The sequence below is a fragment of the Arachis hypogaea genome, chromosome 1 (assembly GCF_003086295.3).
Source record: "Arachis hypogaea cultivar Tifrunner chromosome 1, arahy.Tifrunner.gnm2.J5K5, whole genome shotgun sequence".
NCBI classification, from domain to species: domain Eukaryota; kingdom Viridiplantae; phylum Streptophyta; class Magnoliopsida; order Fabales; family Fabaceae; genus Arachis; species Arachis hypogaea.
In genome coordinates, this window is record NC_092036.1 from 102,680,212 (window position 1) to 102,697,738 (window position 17,527).

Consider the following 17,527-nt stretch of genomic DNA (forward strand, 5'->3'; position numbering starts at 1 on the left):
TCTCTCCTTTAATTCTTCTCAAAATCTCTCTTATTCTTTTTTATTCTAAAACATTTTTTTTACATTACTACATTTTGTTGGAATATATATATATATATATATATATATATATATATATATATATATATATTCAAAATTGAAATGTATATATTTATTAACCTAAACAAAGTTATACCACTATTTTTTTCTACTACATCTTTCAGGAATAAATTTGAGCATTAACCCATATATATATATATATATATATATATATATATATATATATGTATGTATGTATATTCTAGCAAAAAGTAGTAATGTAAGAAAAATGTTTTAGAATATGATGATTTTCAGTGGCTAAGAGAATGGGGATTGAATCTTAGCCCCTTTTTCGTACTCTGAACACTTGCTGGTCTTTGAAACAACTTTTGGAGACTATTTGATTTTTGTCTTGTCCCTAGCCACGAGACTTTTATTTTTGTCTCGTCACTTAGCACGAGATATTTTTCATTTTTATCTCCTGTGCAGTAGAAACAAAAATAAAGTAGAAGAGAGAGAATATTACACCCAGATATATCCTGGTTCAGCTGTTAAGTGCAGTGCAGCCTACATCCAGTCTCCATCACAACAATGATGGAATTTCACTATAATCTTCTTTGATTACAGACTATAAAGTGCTAACCCAACATACAAGGAGATTCCCACAGAATACATTGAAGGAGAAGAAAAACTGTTAGCTCAGGATAACCCATGCAAAACCCAACATGCAATTACCTCTAGTCGTTCCTTGGTCATCAGTCTTCATCAATCCGAGCGCTCCATCCTTGACTTGCTCTCCAAGATGAATTTCTGGCCCTTGATGCTTCATGATGATGATAGCTTCATCTACTTCAATTTTCGCCTCTTCCATCACGTAGCCACCCTAGCTACTTCCTGTGGTGGTTGAGCAGAATCAGAGACAAGCCATCCCTCCAAGGATCTTCACCTTACTGGCCGAATCTTCTTCAACCATTTTTGGTATGGAGAAGTCAAGATCTCATCACCATATCTTACCATAAGTGATAAGAATCTCAGCCACTATATTTTTTATGTTTTCTTTTTTGTGCCATCATAGTGATGATCTTTAGGCGTGCTTCTTCTTTTCTATGGTAGCTTGCTGTAGCTTCCATGGTTGCTGAGTGAAATGACCGAAAGAGAAGCAAGTAGAGAGAGAAGTGAGAGGAAGAAAGAAAACCAATTAAATGTGTTTGAATAAATTAATTAAAATGATTTGCTTTTACTTCCCTTTGGTTGAGTAGCGTGTAGCATTGATGATCAACATCATGTCAATCACACTTTCTCTCTTATTGTTCCAAGGTCTGCAATAACTCCAATTAATAAAATTTGGATTCCACCAAAGAGTAAAAGTGATATCCGTTGAAGCATGCAGTAACATGATCAAAGGAATGGGTTTCATTTGTTAAAAGGATAAAGCAATATTGTGCCCCATCTCTCAATTTTGAGAAGAATTAAAGGAGAGAGATAATTTTATGAAGAAAAAAAAATTATATAAGGACTAGTTTGACTAATTTTTAAAATTTAAGGGATGAAAATGACTTACGTCTGAACTTTCAAAGACTATTTTGACTAATAGAAAACTTTTTTATATGTCAAGTAACACGTGACATGCCACGTGTCACTGACCTGTCACTGTTCTGCCACGTGGCATGTCACGTCATCATGCCACGTGGCACTTAATGTGACACGTCATCATTCAATTGACGGAAGGACTAATTTGACTAACAGTTTATCTTTCAGAGACTAATTTGATTAAGAAAATCATTTAGGAACGAAAATGAATATCGCGTGATCTTTAAGGGACGAATTTGAGCATTAACCCTATCTTCTAGTTAGTTAAAATATGAGGAATCTTAAGAATTTAAAAATATGATAAAATTGTGTTGAGTTGATAGGAGGTTTTCGACCTTGGGCCTACTATGGAGCTAAGGGCTCCACGGTATTTTGGGTTGCCAGACTCATAAATCTGATCCGTTTAGGTAGCGTTTGGTGGAGAGACAGATACTAAAGACTGAGACTGAGAGACAGGGATTAAAAGACAGAGACTGAAATAAGTTTTAGTATTCTGTTTGGTGCCAAGTGAGAGACAAAAATTGAAACAAGAATAAAACTCTAATTTAATTTGCACAAAGGATAAAATTGGAATTAATTAATTAAAATGAGAGTATTTTAGATATAAAATATTATTAAAGTTTCAGTCTCTGTTTCTAAAAATATTAGTCCCCTGTGTCCTTACATTTTGGAGGCACTGAAATACTGAAATTTTGGGAACAGAGACAGAAATTTTAGTACCAGTCTCTGAACCAACAAACATAATACTGTGTCTTAGTCTCTCAGTCTCTGTCCCAGTACTGCAAAATAAACGCTACCTAATAGTAGTGTTCTGGTAAACCTAAGGTTCTGAAAATTAGATTGATTATTGAACCGTTTTAATTAGATTGATTTATTGATTTATTAGTTTAATCGATTCAATGTAGTTCAACTAAAAAACTGTTATAATAAAATAATAAATAAATATCTTAAAATATAATTTTAGTCTAATATAAATTTTAAGATGTCTACTAAATTTAAAACATTAAAAATGGTCATCAATCAAAGGCTTATAAATTTATTTAAGTACAAACTTAAAATTTAAACACAAAACGTCAAAAACAAAATAACAATTACTTTTTATCGAATTTAGACCCAATTTTAAAACTAACTTCTTTACTTAGTCAGCCAACACTTATAACACGGACATCTAGATACCCCTTAAGACCTAAATGGTTTTATGTTAAAGAGATAAGCAACAAATGTATCAACTCCCTCAAATAATTCAGGTTTTAAACCTTCCATCCATTGTTATTCCTATCATACATCCACATACGATGACTTGGAATCATATTTCAACAAACACCCTAGAATTCATCCTACAACACAATTTATTAAAATTTTTAGAAAATTCAGCAGGACATTTCCTATAATTAGAATCTCTAACCAAATTCGATTATCATTTTTTCACAAACCAAACATGTTTTAAATAATTTAAACAAAATTTAGCAGAATTTTTTCTAAATTCAGAAATATTCACCAAATAAATGTAACAGTTTTCACAGACAAAAGGCATGCAGACGTAAATTAGAATAAACATGAATTTAATAACATATCAAATCCTTACCATTCTAGTGCACAACCTATGACTCCACAATTTTTCAACAAACAAGGGTTTTAAGAAGGCGCCTTTACGCGACCTTCTCCCACTTTCGTCCTAAAATGCTATCCTAAGAAAAGTAAGTTTGGCATAAAATTTAAACAATTGATTATAGGGTTAAATACAATTTTGGTCCTTAAGGTATAGCTTGAAAATTTTTTTCGTCCCCAACCTTTTTTTGCAACAAAATCATCTCTAAGGTTTAAAACTAAGTTTTAAAATGGTCCTTTTTACTTAGATATTAATATTTTAAACTAAATTACCTATAACCAAAAAGTTATAAAATAAAAAAAAGAGAAAGAGAGTGTTTCTACTCTTGTGAAAGAGAAAAGGACGAAGAAGAAGGGAAAAGAGAAGAAGAAGAAGAAGCTATCCACGATCCACTTTTGCCTCTACTTCCGCTGCTACCTTCGTACGATTTTGGTCCCTAAGGTAATGATGATTTTATAACCAAGTTAAATTTTATGGACAATTTTGTATGCAAAAAAAGGTTGTGGACGAAAAAAATTTCGGGCTATACCTTAGGGACCAAAATCGTACTTAACCCTTGATTATATTTAGAGATAGAAAACCTACCTAGAACACGGATGCATAGAATATGAAAGAAGGAAACTCCAATTGACCTCAGAAAAATAGTACCTTCCTATAAAAAAGAAAACTGATTAAATTCGTAAGGGGAAACTAATTCAACAAACTAAGCAAAATCTTCCAAGAGCTCAAGCACTCTTAATCTCACCCTACTTAACTTAACTTAATTTAATTTCTATTTACATTAAACTAACATAAGAGATCCTAATCGCAAATTTCATTACATTGATTTAATCAATAATTTAATAATAAAATACCTAAAAAAATACTAAACTCACAAATAAATCTGAAAAAATAATAAAATTAAACCAAACCCTAATCACAAACTTCATTATACTAATTTAATCAGTAATAATTTGATAAAACACCGAACAAAATCTTAAACTCACAAAAAATCTGAAAATAATAAAAAGACTATACCAAATCCTAATAACAAACTTCATTACACTAATTTAATCAATAATTTTATAAACTACTTAACAAAATCCTAAACTCATAAAAAAATCTTAAAATAAATTAAAAGAACTATGCCAAAATTACCTTTGATAGTAGTTGTAGGATGGTGGAGATGTGGTGGTGACAGGAGGCGGTAGTGACGACAACGACATCACCATCACCGACAACAGCGTCCACAAACGCGAACAGCGACCGCATTCCCGACGGTTCCAGCAGTGACCGACAGCTCCAGCAGTGACAATGTACAACGACGGCGGCAGTGGAGACTCTAGCAGGTGGCGGTGACGCTAGCAGCTTCAAGGATGAAGAGAGAAGACGAGAGGAGCGAGAGAGAAGAGAGATAGTGAGTTTGTAGAAGTGAGGCAGAGGGGGTTCACATTTGAATTTTACCCCAACTTCACCGTCAAATTTATTGGCAAAAATTTACGGCTGTAAATTGCCTAAACACAACGTTTCATTAAATTGATATATCGGCGTCCGAATTCGACAGAAGATCCATGGGTAAAGTTGGCGCTACTGAAATAAAATTTCGCGCCAATGATTACCGTAAGATTTAGTGTCGGAACATAAAATCCGACGGTAACTAATTTAAGAAACTAAATCTTGCTTGTATCTAATGCAAAAACGCCACTAAATCCGAGGGCAATAGTCGCCGTTAAATCCGACGATATTCAGTGTGTTTCTTGTAGTGACAAGTTTTTCTTCTCTATTCTGTCTTAATTTTATTCTGGTTTTGTGAGACAAAAATAAAATATCTCTTGTATAATTATTTTAGGAGAGACTCCAACATCTAAAATTCAATCTATTTTTGTGATCAAGTTAAAAATCGTCATAAATTCAATCCTTATTCTTTTATCCATTGATAACTTTTAAGATAATTTCTCTTATGAGCTTAAATTTGTAAAAAAAAGAATATCATAATATAATATAAGAATTTTTTATAATCTAAAAATTCAAAATTTAATTTTTATTAATTTAAAAAAAATTAACATAAGACAACAAAATATTTATGTAAAATTTATATAAAAACAAAAAACTCTTATAAAAAATATATTAAAAATATAATTATTTATTTACCTCTTCTTATCATAATGACTTCACCACTTGAATTTATGGCATTATTTAATTATTACCTTATTAATTGTAGTTTAATACTTGAAACTTTCATCTCCAATTATTAGAAAAACATAAATTTTGAAATTTATGACTACTAAAAAGTTATTAATTAAAAAAATTATATATATAATTACATATAAGTTATTAAATTAAGTTTTTTATTAAAATATTTTCAAATTAAATTTAATTTAATTTTCAAACTAACTAATATCTCAGTAAATATTACTAATTTATCGTTTCAGATTTAAAAATAAAAGTAAATTTGATATTAATTACTTAATGTTTCTCTAAAAAAATACAATTAAGGGTTAAACTATAGGGAACGGATTCTCTCTAGTGAAAAAAAAATTGATACTATTCAGTAGAAGATCCCAACTTTTAATAAAATCAACGGTCCTAATTATAATTATAATTATAATTTTATTTTATTTTTCTAGTATTCTCACGTTCCAACTTCTTTCATTTTTATTATCTTCCCGCGCTTATTCTCTTTTCACCATCTTTTCTGGAAAATTAAACTTTTGAACTTCTATTATATTCTTCTTTTTAAGTAGTTGATTTTTAATAATGTCTTGTGATGCTAATAGAAGGTCATTACAGACTCATTTTGAAGATAACAGTTCTTCTCCTTAACATTGAGGTTTTGTGCTTTCATTCTCATTCTCATTCTCTTTTATCTAATTCCCTTACTCAAGTCTTTTTTTCCAATCATGTGATAATACGTTCAGTTTTCTGATTGAAAATTAACAAATTGTGCTATATGAGTACTTTTGTTTTTTAATGTTCATGTTCTTGTAATTGAATCTTTAAATTAGTTTTTCTGTTAACAATTAAAAAACGTACTTTTTAAATATTTTTTCTTTTCATTCTGGTTTTCATTTTAGGATGTGCAACGATTCTTAAATGCCCGAAATATGGATATAGAATTTGATTGGCTACCTACATTGGGCAAAACTTTTAACATTGTCGGAGAAGCATGGCAATTTTGGATTGATTATGGTGGGAGGATGGAATTTGGTGTTCGCAAGCAATATTCTAACAAAAATGCAGATGGAAAAATTCTAAGTCTTAGGTTCATCTGTGTCGAAGAAGGTGTTCGTAAATCAGACAAAAGGGATTCTTTGACGGTCATTCTTAGACTTGAAACAAGGACTAATTGTGATGTAAAATTAGGAATCAGATATATTAAAGGCATTGAAAAATATGAGATTCATGATTTTTCAGTGAGCATAATCATCCTTTGCATCTTCCACAGACAACTCACATGTTAGCATGTCAACAAAAAATATCTCAGGTTCAAGCTCAAGAAATTGAAATGGCAGATGACTCAGGAATCACAGAGCGGGCTTCATTTGAATTGATGAGTAGACAAGTTGGTGGAAGAGAAAATATTGGTTATACACGTTTAGACCAAAAAAATATCTTCGTACCAAAAGAATGAAAAGCATGGCATACAGGGAGGCAGACAGCTTGTTAGCATATTTTCAACAAGAATCTCTAAAAAATTCATCATTCAGTCATGCTATTCAGTTAGATCTAGAAGAATAAATAACGAATAATTTTTGGGCTGATGCAAAAATGATCATGGATTATGAATATTTTGGTGATGTGGTTACTCTTGACACTACATATAGTACTTATAATGCTTGTAGTCCTTTGGCTGTATTTGCAGGATTTAATCACTTTAGAGGAGTAGTGATATTTACCAAGGTTCTGAAAATCGGACCGGACCGATCGGTTTGACCGGATTAACCAAAAACCGGTCAACTAATCGGTCCGGTTGATGTATAAAATCAATCTGCAAAAAACCGATTAAAAACCGGTTAAACCGGTGGTTAACCGGTGAACTGGATGAACCGGGCCGGTTTTTTTAGAGAGCCGGTTCTCTATTAAGATACAAAACGGCGTCGTTTTGATCTTAAAAAAAAAAAGAGCCCATATGCAGAAGCAAAACGCACCCCCTCTCCCTTCTCTCTCACTATTCACCCAAATCCCAAATTGAACCCTACCAGAGAAACACCTACTAGAAGCCCTAGCCACCACCTTCTCCATCATTGATCTCCTTTCCTTGGCCGCCGGCGGGACAGACCGTGGGTGTCGTCTTCAAGCGCTCTCTCTCTCTATCTCTCTCTTTGTCTTTGTTCAAGCTCAAGATCCCTCTTCGAGCTCTCTCGCCGTCGCTGTTCTTCGCTCCTCGCCGTGGGTCATCGTTGCTCCACTCCTCGCCGTGGGTCGTCGTTGCTCCACCCCTCGCCGTGGGTCGTTGCTGCTCCCTCGCCGTTTTGGCTGTCGCCCCTTCTTTTCTCCTCTGATTTTAGGTAACTCTGTCTCACACTCTCCAAGCTCATTCTGTCTTCACCATTCATCTTTTTTCCAACTTCTGAGTTTGAAGTTGGATTATGTATTTGATTTGTTGAATGTTAAACCAAACCTGCTAGGATTATTGAATTGAAGACAAGCTATTTGCGCTCTGTCACGGTAAACTATACTTATAATTCAATAGAATAGGGTTTATGGAATGCCAGAAATTTGGTGGAGTCAATGGAATTTGTTTCTGAAATTCCGTCTAAATCCGCCGCAACAGTGACACTACAGAGGGGATTGGATTTTCTTGTATATGGTTCTCACTCTTACCCCAAATTGATAACAATTATTTCGCAAATGTTATTTCCTCAATTACTTACTTGAATGTTGAATTGATTCTGAATTTAATTTTACGAACTGTGTCACACCCTCCGAGCTCATTTTGTCATCCTCGTTCATCTCTTTTCCAATTTTTGAAGATGCTGAGCTGATTCTGTATCCTGAATTTGAAATTGGATTATTTAATTTGTTGAATATTGATGTGATTCTGAGTATGGATTCTGGTTCAATTTGCCTAATCTTGAATTGGTTCTGAATTTATTTTTAGGTAATACTGTCTCACACTCTTTGAGCTCTCTGAACTGATTCTGTATTCTGAATTTGAAATTGGATTATTTAATTTGTTGAATGTTGATGTGATTCTGAGTATGGATTCTGAATTCAATTTGCTAAATGTTGTATTGGTTTTGAATTTAATTTTAGGTAACTCTGTCTCACACTCTTCGAACTCATTCAATTACTTTTGTTATTGATGTGTTTTTAGATTAGTTTGGATTCTAAAATGAGAACATGTTGATGAAACTAATTGATTAGAATTCCAAAAAAAATATGATTATATACTTTGGCGGTCTTATATTCAGCTAATTTAGGAATTTGTAATTGAATTGAATTTTGTTGTGTTACAATTATGTTTTGTAATTGAATAGAATTGAATTTTGTCTTATTTGAAATTTGTAATTGAATTAAAATTAGTTTAAAAATATTGAATTTAAATATTTAATAATTTTAATGTATATTTGATAAAATCGGTCCGACCCCGGTCTGATCCCGGTTAGACCATTGAACTATTGAATCAGTCACTTGGCCAGTTCATTGACCGGTTCGGTTCTCGCAACCTTGATATTTACAGAACATATACAATTACTTTGAACAATAAATTTATGCACAATAAATTTATCTCCAAATCAATTTGTACTCAATATCCTATTATAATTTTGAACAGATATTTTCTTTCCATACTTTTCATATTCAACATCAGAATTTGTATAAGAGTCGGATAATTAAGTGTTATAATTTTTTGGTAGAACTCTTCACAAAAGCATTCGCTTAAACTGATTGGATTTTCGCTAACTCATTTGTTTTGGCAATAATCTACAAAATTGACAATTATCTGCAGAATTTGAAAATTACAGACTCAGATTCTGTCATACCAATTAAAAGCAATGGGTATTTTACATAACAAAATAATATAATCAAAATTAATCATCACCATTAAATATGATTAAGGTCTAAATAATGAAAACAGGGTACTACTTGAATGGCTAACATTACAGATAAGTAAAGTCCTCAAATTTTTTATAAATTAAATTATTAAACCATAAGATGATTGTAGGAACAATAAAATTGTTTATGTTTTGCAGAACTTACAACACATATCATCCAGAACCTCATTGCTCTCTTTTACTTATTTTAAAGTGACACTAAATGCTTAATTCAAAAAACAGAATATTAAAAATAATTTTGTTTGAAAAAAAAAAGACAACATTTTTAGAAGCAAACACAAATAAGAAAAAAAATCAAACGAATTGAGTAAAATTGTGTAAAATAGCAAACACAAACTATTGCAATTCAAAGAAAAATAAAACTAATTTTTTTCATTTTGTCATCCACATCGGTAATAAGACTATTTATATCTCAAATGACCAACCACACAAATTTAAACCAATTATTATTAATAAGAATTATTAATTTAGGAATTTAGTGATCGAGAGAGGAAAAGAAGAACGTGAAAAGGTATTCAAACCTTAAATTGTACTCGCAAAACTGTTGAAGCAGGAGAAAGAAGACGAGGAATGAAGGTTCTTCTTCTTGTTGTTACTGTTGGGGAAGAGAATAGGACGAGTGAGAATAGGACGAGTGAAATGTGGAAGTGAAGATAAGAATAAGAGTTTAAAAAATTTGAGAAGAGAGAGCTTTTTTTTGGTGTTGTTACTGCAAGAAGAGAATAGATTCGTAAAAAGTGAAATCGAAGAGAAGAAGTGTTTACAAAATTTGGGAAAGTAACATTGATTTTATTAAGGGTTGAGATTATTTACTGGATAGTGTCAATTTTTTTCTCCACTAAAAAAGATCCGTTTCCTAATTAGGACCGTTGATTTTATTAAAGGTTGGAATCTTCTACTGGACAGTGTGAATTTTTTTCTCCACGGAAGAGGATCCGTTCCCTAAACTATACGGGCACTCGGGCAGTAATCATCACTCTTAATTTATCCAATATAATGTGTTACGATAAGTATGAAATGAATGACCATGGGTGGCTCATATTTTCCATGCTGAAATGCTATGTTACCAAAACTCTTGCATTTAATGATACATGGAAAAATAAACCTCATTGCATGTATAAATAGAGGTTAAACCTCAGTAAGAAACACACACAAAAACAATAGCAACACAACCAAATAATAAGAAATCGATTCCCTTTTATGTTGCAATCAAATACCCTTCTCCTTATATTACTATTACAATTCTTTCTCTTCTTTTATTTTATAAGTATTTTAAATTCTATTTTCTATTACTCTTTACATATAATATTAATAGCAATATTAACCATCTTTATTATATTGAGATAGTAACAATAAACAAATGCAATTCTCTCTCTTTATTTTTAATACTTCTTTCTATCTTTGTATATATATACACATTACAACATATAATATTATTATATATATATATATATAAATTATTATTGAGCTAATTATATTAATAATAGAGTCTTCTATTTATACATCTCTATTTTATATATCTTTTATTTATTTCACAACACGTTATCAGCACGAGACTCTGATCAAATCTTTAGGAAGACTCAGGTAATATTTTCATTATGTCGAAGCTCTCTCATCTTGAATTCAATGCTCTTGATATATCTGGAAACAATTATTTATCATGAATATTAGATGCTGAAATCCATCTTGATTCAATGGATCTTGGAGATACCATTAAGGCTGAAAATAATGCATCCCAGAAGGATAAAGCTAAAGCCATGATTTTTCTCCGTCGTAATCTTGACGAAGGATTGAAAAATGAATATCTTACATTAAAAGATCCTGCAGATCTTTGGAAAGACCTTGAAGAACGGTATAATCATCAGAAAACGGTGATACTTCCTCAGGCCCGATATGAATGGACGCATTTGCGTTTACAAGATTTTAAATCTATAAATGAATATAATTCTGCAATGTTTCGAATCACCTCACGAATGAAATTGTGTGGGGAAAAAATAACTGATCATGATATGTTGGAGAAAACTTTCTCAACCTTCCATGCCTCGAATGTGCTCCTGCAGCAGCAGTATCGAGAAAAAGGGTTTAAAAAATATTCTGAGTTAATTTCTTGCCTTCTTGTTACCGAACGCAACAATGAGTTGTTATTGAAAAATCATGAAGCGCGCCCAGCTGGCACCGTCCCATTTCCTGAAGTAAATGCGGCAAATCATTACCCCAGAAGAGGTAAATGGCAAGCTTTTAATAACAAGAAAAATTATGAAAGGAAAAAGAATTATGTTCAAAAGAGAGGATCTCACCAGAAGTGGGAAAAAGAAAGGAATATCGGGCAGAATAAATCAACCGAGGAGAAATATTTCCGTTGTGGTGGAAAGGGCCATTGGTCTCGTACCTGTCGTACCCCAAGGCACCTAGTCGATCTTTACCAGGCATCTTTGAAAAAGAACGACAAAGGAAAGGAAACAAATTTTGTTTCAAATGAGGCTGAGAACTCCACCACTCATTATGATGTATCTGATTTCCTTGAGGATCCTGAAGAAAATATTGGTCATTTGATCAATGATGGAATAGTTTAATATGTGGGATTGTGAAGTATCTATGTAAATAAATAATGTAAAGAACTTATTGTTAAGTTTTATTTTCTATGTATTTAAGTTTCAAATGTGATGTACATAAATAATGAAATATTAATGTTTATGAATTTTGAAATCATTAAATGTGTTATGTTTTAAAATAAAATTTTAGTATATGACATTATTTTATGTATAGTATTTCTTAGAAAAATAATTCTGATCAAGTATTCAATTTAACTGTGCATACTACTCATTTTATTATTATTTGTTTTTTGAAGAAAATGGCAAGGATATGTAATGAAGATGTATGCCTTGCGGATAGTGCAAGTTCGCACACTATTCTCAAAAGTGATATATATTTTACTCATCTTGTGCCAAAAGAGGAATATGTTAATACTATTATTGGCTCAAGTAATGTGATTGAAGGCTCCGGAAGAGCTATAATTTTGTTTCCTGGAGGAACAAAATTTATAATAAATAATGCACTATTATCTACCAAGTCTCTGAGGAATTTGTTGAGTTTCAAAGATATTCGCTAAAATGGATATCATGTTGAGACAATGAATGAGGAAGATCATGAGTATTTATGTATCACAACTCATGATTCAAATAAGAAAGTTATATTAGAAAAATTACCCTCACTTTCATCTGGGTTGTATTATACTAAGATTAGTGCAATTGAATCACATGCCACTGTAAACCAAAAGTTTACTAGCCCAAATGAATTCATAACTTGGCACGACCGATTGGGTCATCTGGGAACAACCATGATGAGGAGAATTATTGAAAACTCTCATAGACATTCACTAAAGAACCAGAAGATTCTTAAAACTAGTGAATTTTGTTGTGCTGCATTAATTTTAAAGCCATCACCAGTAAAGATTGGATTTGAGTCCCCTGAATTCCTAGAAAGGATTCAAGGTGATATATGTGGACCTATTCATCCACCATGTGGATCGTTTAGATATTTTATGGTCCTGATAAACGCATCTTCGAGATGGTCACATGTTTGCTTATTATCTTCTCGCAACCTAGCGTTTGCGAGATTACTGGCTCAAATTATTCGATTAAAAGCACAATTTCCAGAAAATCCAATCAAAGCAATTCGTCTTGATAATGCTGGTGAATTTACTTCCCAAACTTTTGATGCTTATTGTATGGCTAATGGAATAAGTGTTGAACATCCAGTAGCTTATGTTCACACACAAAATGGGTTAGCAGAGTCACTTATTAAACGACTCCAATTAATTGCTAGACCCTTACTTATGAGAACAAATCTCCCAACCTCGGTTTGGGGCATGCTGTTTTACATGCCGCAGCACTTATTTGTTTGAGGCCAACGAGTTATCATCAGTTCTCTCCTATGCAATTAGCTTTTGGCCAGCAGCCAAATGTTTCCCATTTAAGAATATTTGGGTGTGCGATATATGTTCCCATTGCACCACCTAATCGCACCAAAATGGGACCCCAAAGAAAATTGGGAATATATGTTGGATATGATTCTCCCTCTATAGTGAGGTATCTTGAGATACAAACTGGAGATGTATTTAAAGCCCGGTTTGCGGATTGTCATTTTGATGAATCAAAATTTCCAACATTAGGGGGAGAGAATAAGCTTCCTGAAAAGGAACTTAACTGGAATGCATCATCATTGATGCATTTAGATCCTCGATCAGGGCAATGTGAACTAGAAGTTCAAAAGATTATACATTTGCAAAGAATAGCAAATGAATTGCCTGATGCATTTTTCGATACAAAGAGGATTACCAAATCTTATATACCAGCGGAAAATGCCCCCATTCGAATTAATGTCCCAGTAGGACAAGTAGCCACTGAAGCAAATTCACGCCAGAAGCGTGGCAGGCCTGTCGGTTCCAAAGACAAAAATCCTTGAAAGAGAAAAGAGGTAAATAATATTCCTGTTAAAAAAGACATAGTAGAGACACCTGCAGTTGTCCGAAATTCTGATATAATATTAACGCCAGAAGACGTTCAGGTACCTGAAAATTGTGAAAATGACGAGATCTCGATAAATTATGTCTTTACAGGAGAGAAATGGGACCGAAATAAGACAATTGTCAATGAAATATTTGCATATAATGTGGTATTGAATATCATGCATGAAAATAAGGATCTTGAGCCAAGATCAGTTGAAGAATGTCGACAAAGAAATGATTGGCCAAAATGGGAAGCAGCCATGAAGGGTGAATTAGACTCACTTGCAAAACGTGAAGTCTTTGGACCTGTAGTCCGTACACCTACAGATATAAAACCTGTTGGATACAAATGGGTATTTGTGAGAAAACGAAATGAGAAAAATGAAGTTGTGCGCTATAAAGCCCGACTTGTGGCACAAGGTTTTTCACAAAGGCCCGGTATAGATTATGAAGAAACGTATTCCCCTGTAGTGGATGCAATAACATTGCGTTATTTGGTCAGTTTATCTGCATATCATAAACTGCATATGCATTTAATGGATGTGGTAACAACCTATTTATACGGCTCATTAGATCGGGATATCTACATGAAAGTCCCTGAAGGACTAAAGATATCTAAACCATCCAAGGAATATTCGCAAGGGTTATACTCAGTCAAATTGCAAAGATCTTTATATGGTCTAAAGCAATCTGAACGAATGTGGTATAACCGTCTTACTGAGTATCTGGCCAAAAACGGTTTCAAAAATGATGACATCTGCCCATGTGTTTTCATAAAGAAAACTACATCTGGGTTCATTATAATTGCTGTGTACGTTGATGATTTAAATATCATTGGGACTCCTGAAGAGATTCCAACAATTATAAAAACTCTAAAAGAAGAGTTTGAGATGAAAGATCTTGGAAAGACTAAATTTTGTCTCGGCCTGTAGATCAAGCATATAAAAGACGGGATCTTTATTCATCAAACAACATACACAGAAAAGATCTTGAAGAGATTTTATATGGATAAGTCACATCCATTAAGTACCCCAATGATCGTAAGATCTTTGGATGTGAAAAAGGATCAATTCCGTCCTAAAGAAGAAAATGGGGATATCCTTGGTCATGAAGTACCATATCTTAGTGCCATTGGGGCACTAATGTATCTTGCTAATAATACGCGACCCGATATATCATTTGCTGTGAATTTACTAGCAAGATATAGTTCCTATCCAACCAGAAGACATTGGAGTGGAATCAAACAAATCTTTCGATATCTTCATGGGACGGTTGATATGGGATTGCTATATCCCTATGGATCCAAGTCACAACTAGTTGGCTATGCAGATGCTGGATACTTGTCTGATCCACATAAAGGGAGGTCTCAAACAGGATACCTGTTCACATATGGTGGTACAGCTATATTTTGGAGGTCCACGAAACAGACGATTGCTGCAACATCCTCTAATCATGCTGAAATACTGGCGATTCATGAAGCTAGTCGCGAGTGTTTTTGGCTGAGGAGTCTGATTCAATATATTCTATCATCATGTGGACTGATTAATCATAAGATAGCTCCAACTGTCCTGTTTGAAGATAATACAGCATGCATTGCTCAACTTAAGGGTGGATACATCAAAGGTGATAGAACAAAGTATATTTCTCCCAAATTCTTCTTCACTCATGACCTTCAAAATCAAGGGACAATTGATGTCCAACAGATTCGCTCAAATGACAATTTGGCAGATTTATTCACAAAGTCACTCCCAAAATCCTCCTTTGAAAGATTGGTACATGAGATTGGGATGCGCCGATTTCGAGACATTAAATGATGTCGGCAAGAGGGGGAGACTGTACTCTTTTTTCCTTGGTCAGGTTTTTTCCCCATTGGGTTTTCCTCGACAAGGTTTTTAATGAGGCAGTCCCCATCACAAAGGATTTTTGTACTCTTTTTCCTTCACTAAAGTTTTTCCCATTGTGTTTTCTTTAGTAAGGTTTTAACGAGGCATAATCCTAAATGGTTATTCAAGGGGGAGTGTTACGATAAGTATGAAATGAATGACCATGAGTGGCTCATATTTTCCATGCTGAAATGCTATGTTACCAAAACTCTTGCATTTAATGATACGTGGAAAAATAAACCTCATTGCATGTATAAATAGAGGTTAAACCTCAGTAAGAAACACACACAAAAACAACAACAACACAACCAAATAATAAGAAATCGATTCCCTTTTATGTTGCAATCAAATACCCTTCTCCTTATATTACTATTACAATTCTTTCTCTTCTTTTATTTTATAAGTATTTTAAATTCTATTTTCTATTACTCTTTACATATAATATTAATAGCAATATTAACCATCTTTATTATATTGAGATAGTAACAATAAACAAATGCAATTCTCTCTCTTTATTTTTAATACTTCTTTCTATCTTTGTATATATATACACATTACAACATATAATATTATTATATATATATAAATTATTATTGAACTAATTATATTAATAATAGAGTCTTCTATTTATACATCTCCATTTTGGCAACGGATTCCTTGCTCCATATTTTATGTGGGAGTATCATTAACCCACTTCAAAATAATTATAAATTGAACCCCGTTTTTTTTTGAAAAAACTAAAAATTAGAAATTAACCTCTGTATTTATTAAGTTTTACACTCTTCCCTTTTTAATTTTGATCACAAATTCAACGTTGTAAACCATTTGCTCTGATAGGGTTTTGCCCTCTTTCAATAGTGATTGACATGGTCTCTTCCTCTTCCTCTGCCGTCTCTCTCATCCGCTCATCTTCGCCATGTAACCCGCTTCTGCAGCTGCCTCGCAACTTGCTTCCGCTTCTACTGCGCCGCGCAACCCACTTCCCCGCCGCCGCGCAACCCGCTTCCCCGCCGCCGCACAACCCGCTTCCCCAGCTTTCTATCAGGTAACATTTTCACCCTATCTCTTGTATATATATATTTTCTTACTTCTTTCCAAACTCAGATTCTATTTAGTTTATTTTGTTTTATTGATTTTTCTATGGTAAGTTTTTGGTAAATTTGAATGAAGTTTAATTTCAATTTGTGTTTGATATATGTTAAAGGAAACTTTGTTTCAATTGTTTATCAGTGATTCTATTTTTCTGGTTCATATGTGTTGTTTCTTCTTATTTATTGGTAACAACCTTAATTTGATTGATTCTGTATGTGCATATTAAATTTGATTTCTTACTAGCTAGCTAGCTTGCTATAGTGATATGACATTATTATTATGCACAGCTTCGTATTTAGGGCTTAAAGAGTTTTTACCACCATATTTGGATCCAAATCTCACAAATCAAGAACTCATCACAGGAGTCAACTTTGCCTCTGATGATTCTGGTTATGACACACTTACACCAACTCTCAGTGTATCTATAACACTACTCTCTTTCTTTATCTACATCTTATTTATCACATGCCTGAAATGGTTATAATTTCTTTTTTTTCCCTCAAATATATGTTTCATGCCTAGCTTTAATTTGTCAATTTGGTTAAAAATATTTTTGTACAAAATTACTTACCTAAATCCTTTTTATGTATAGATATAGATGGATAGAAGTATTAAGTATACATAGATTGGTTAATTTTTCTGAATTTGCATTGGTCTCTCTATTAATTGCAGAATGTAATTTCAATTCGAGAACAGTTGGAACATTTAAAAGAATACAAAAATAGGTTGGAGAGGATTCTTGGTAAACAGAAGATCATATGAAGAACGCTATATTTTTCAGAAGTGCAGGGAC

The 17,527-nt window shown here is 32.8% G+C and overlaps 1 long non-coding RNA gene across 1 annotated transcript; it reads left to right on the plus strand.

The window, feature by feature from the left end:
- Nucleotides 1-7,314: 7,314 nt before the first annotated feature.
- LOC112705178 (uncharacterized) lies at nt 7,315-8,268 on the plus strand. The gene is made up of 2 exons (XR_003155458.3): nt 7,315-7,704; nt 7,825-8,268. It is a non-coding gene; the product is annotated as an uncharacterized lncRNA (long non-coding RNA).
- The last annotated feature ends 9,259 nt before the right edge of the window (nt 8,269-17,527 follow it).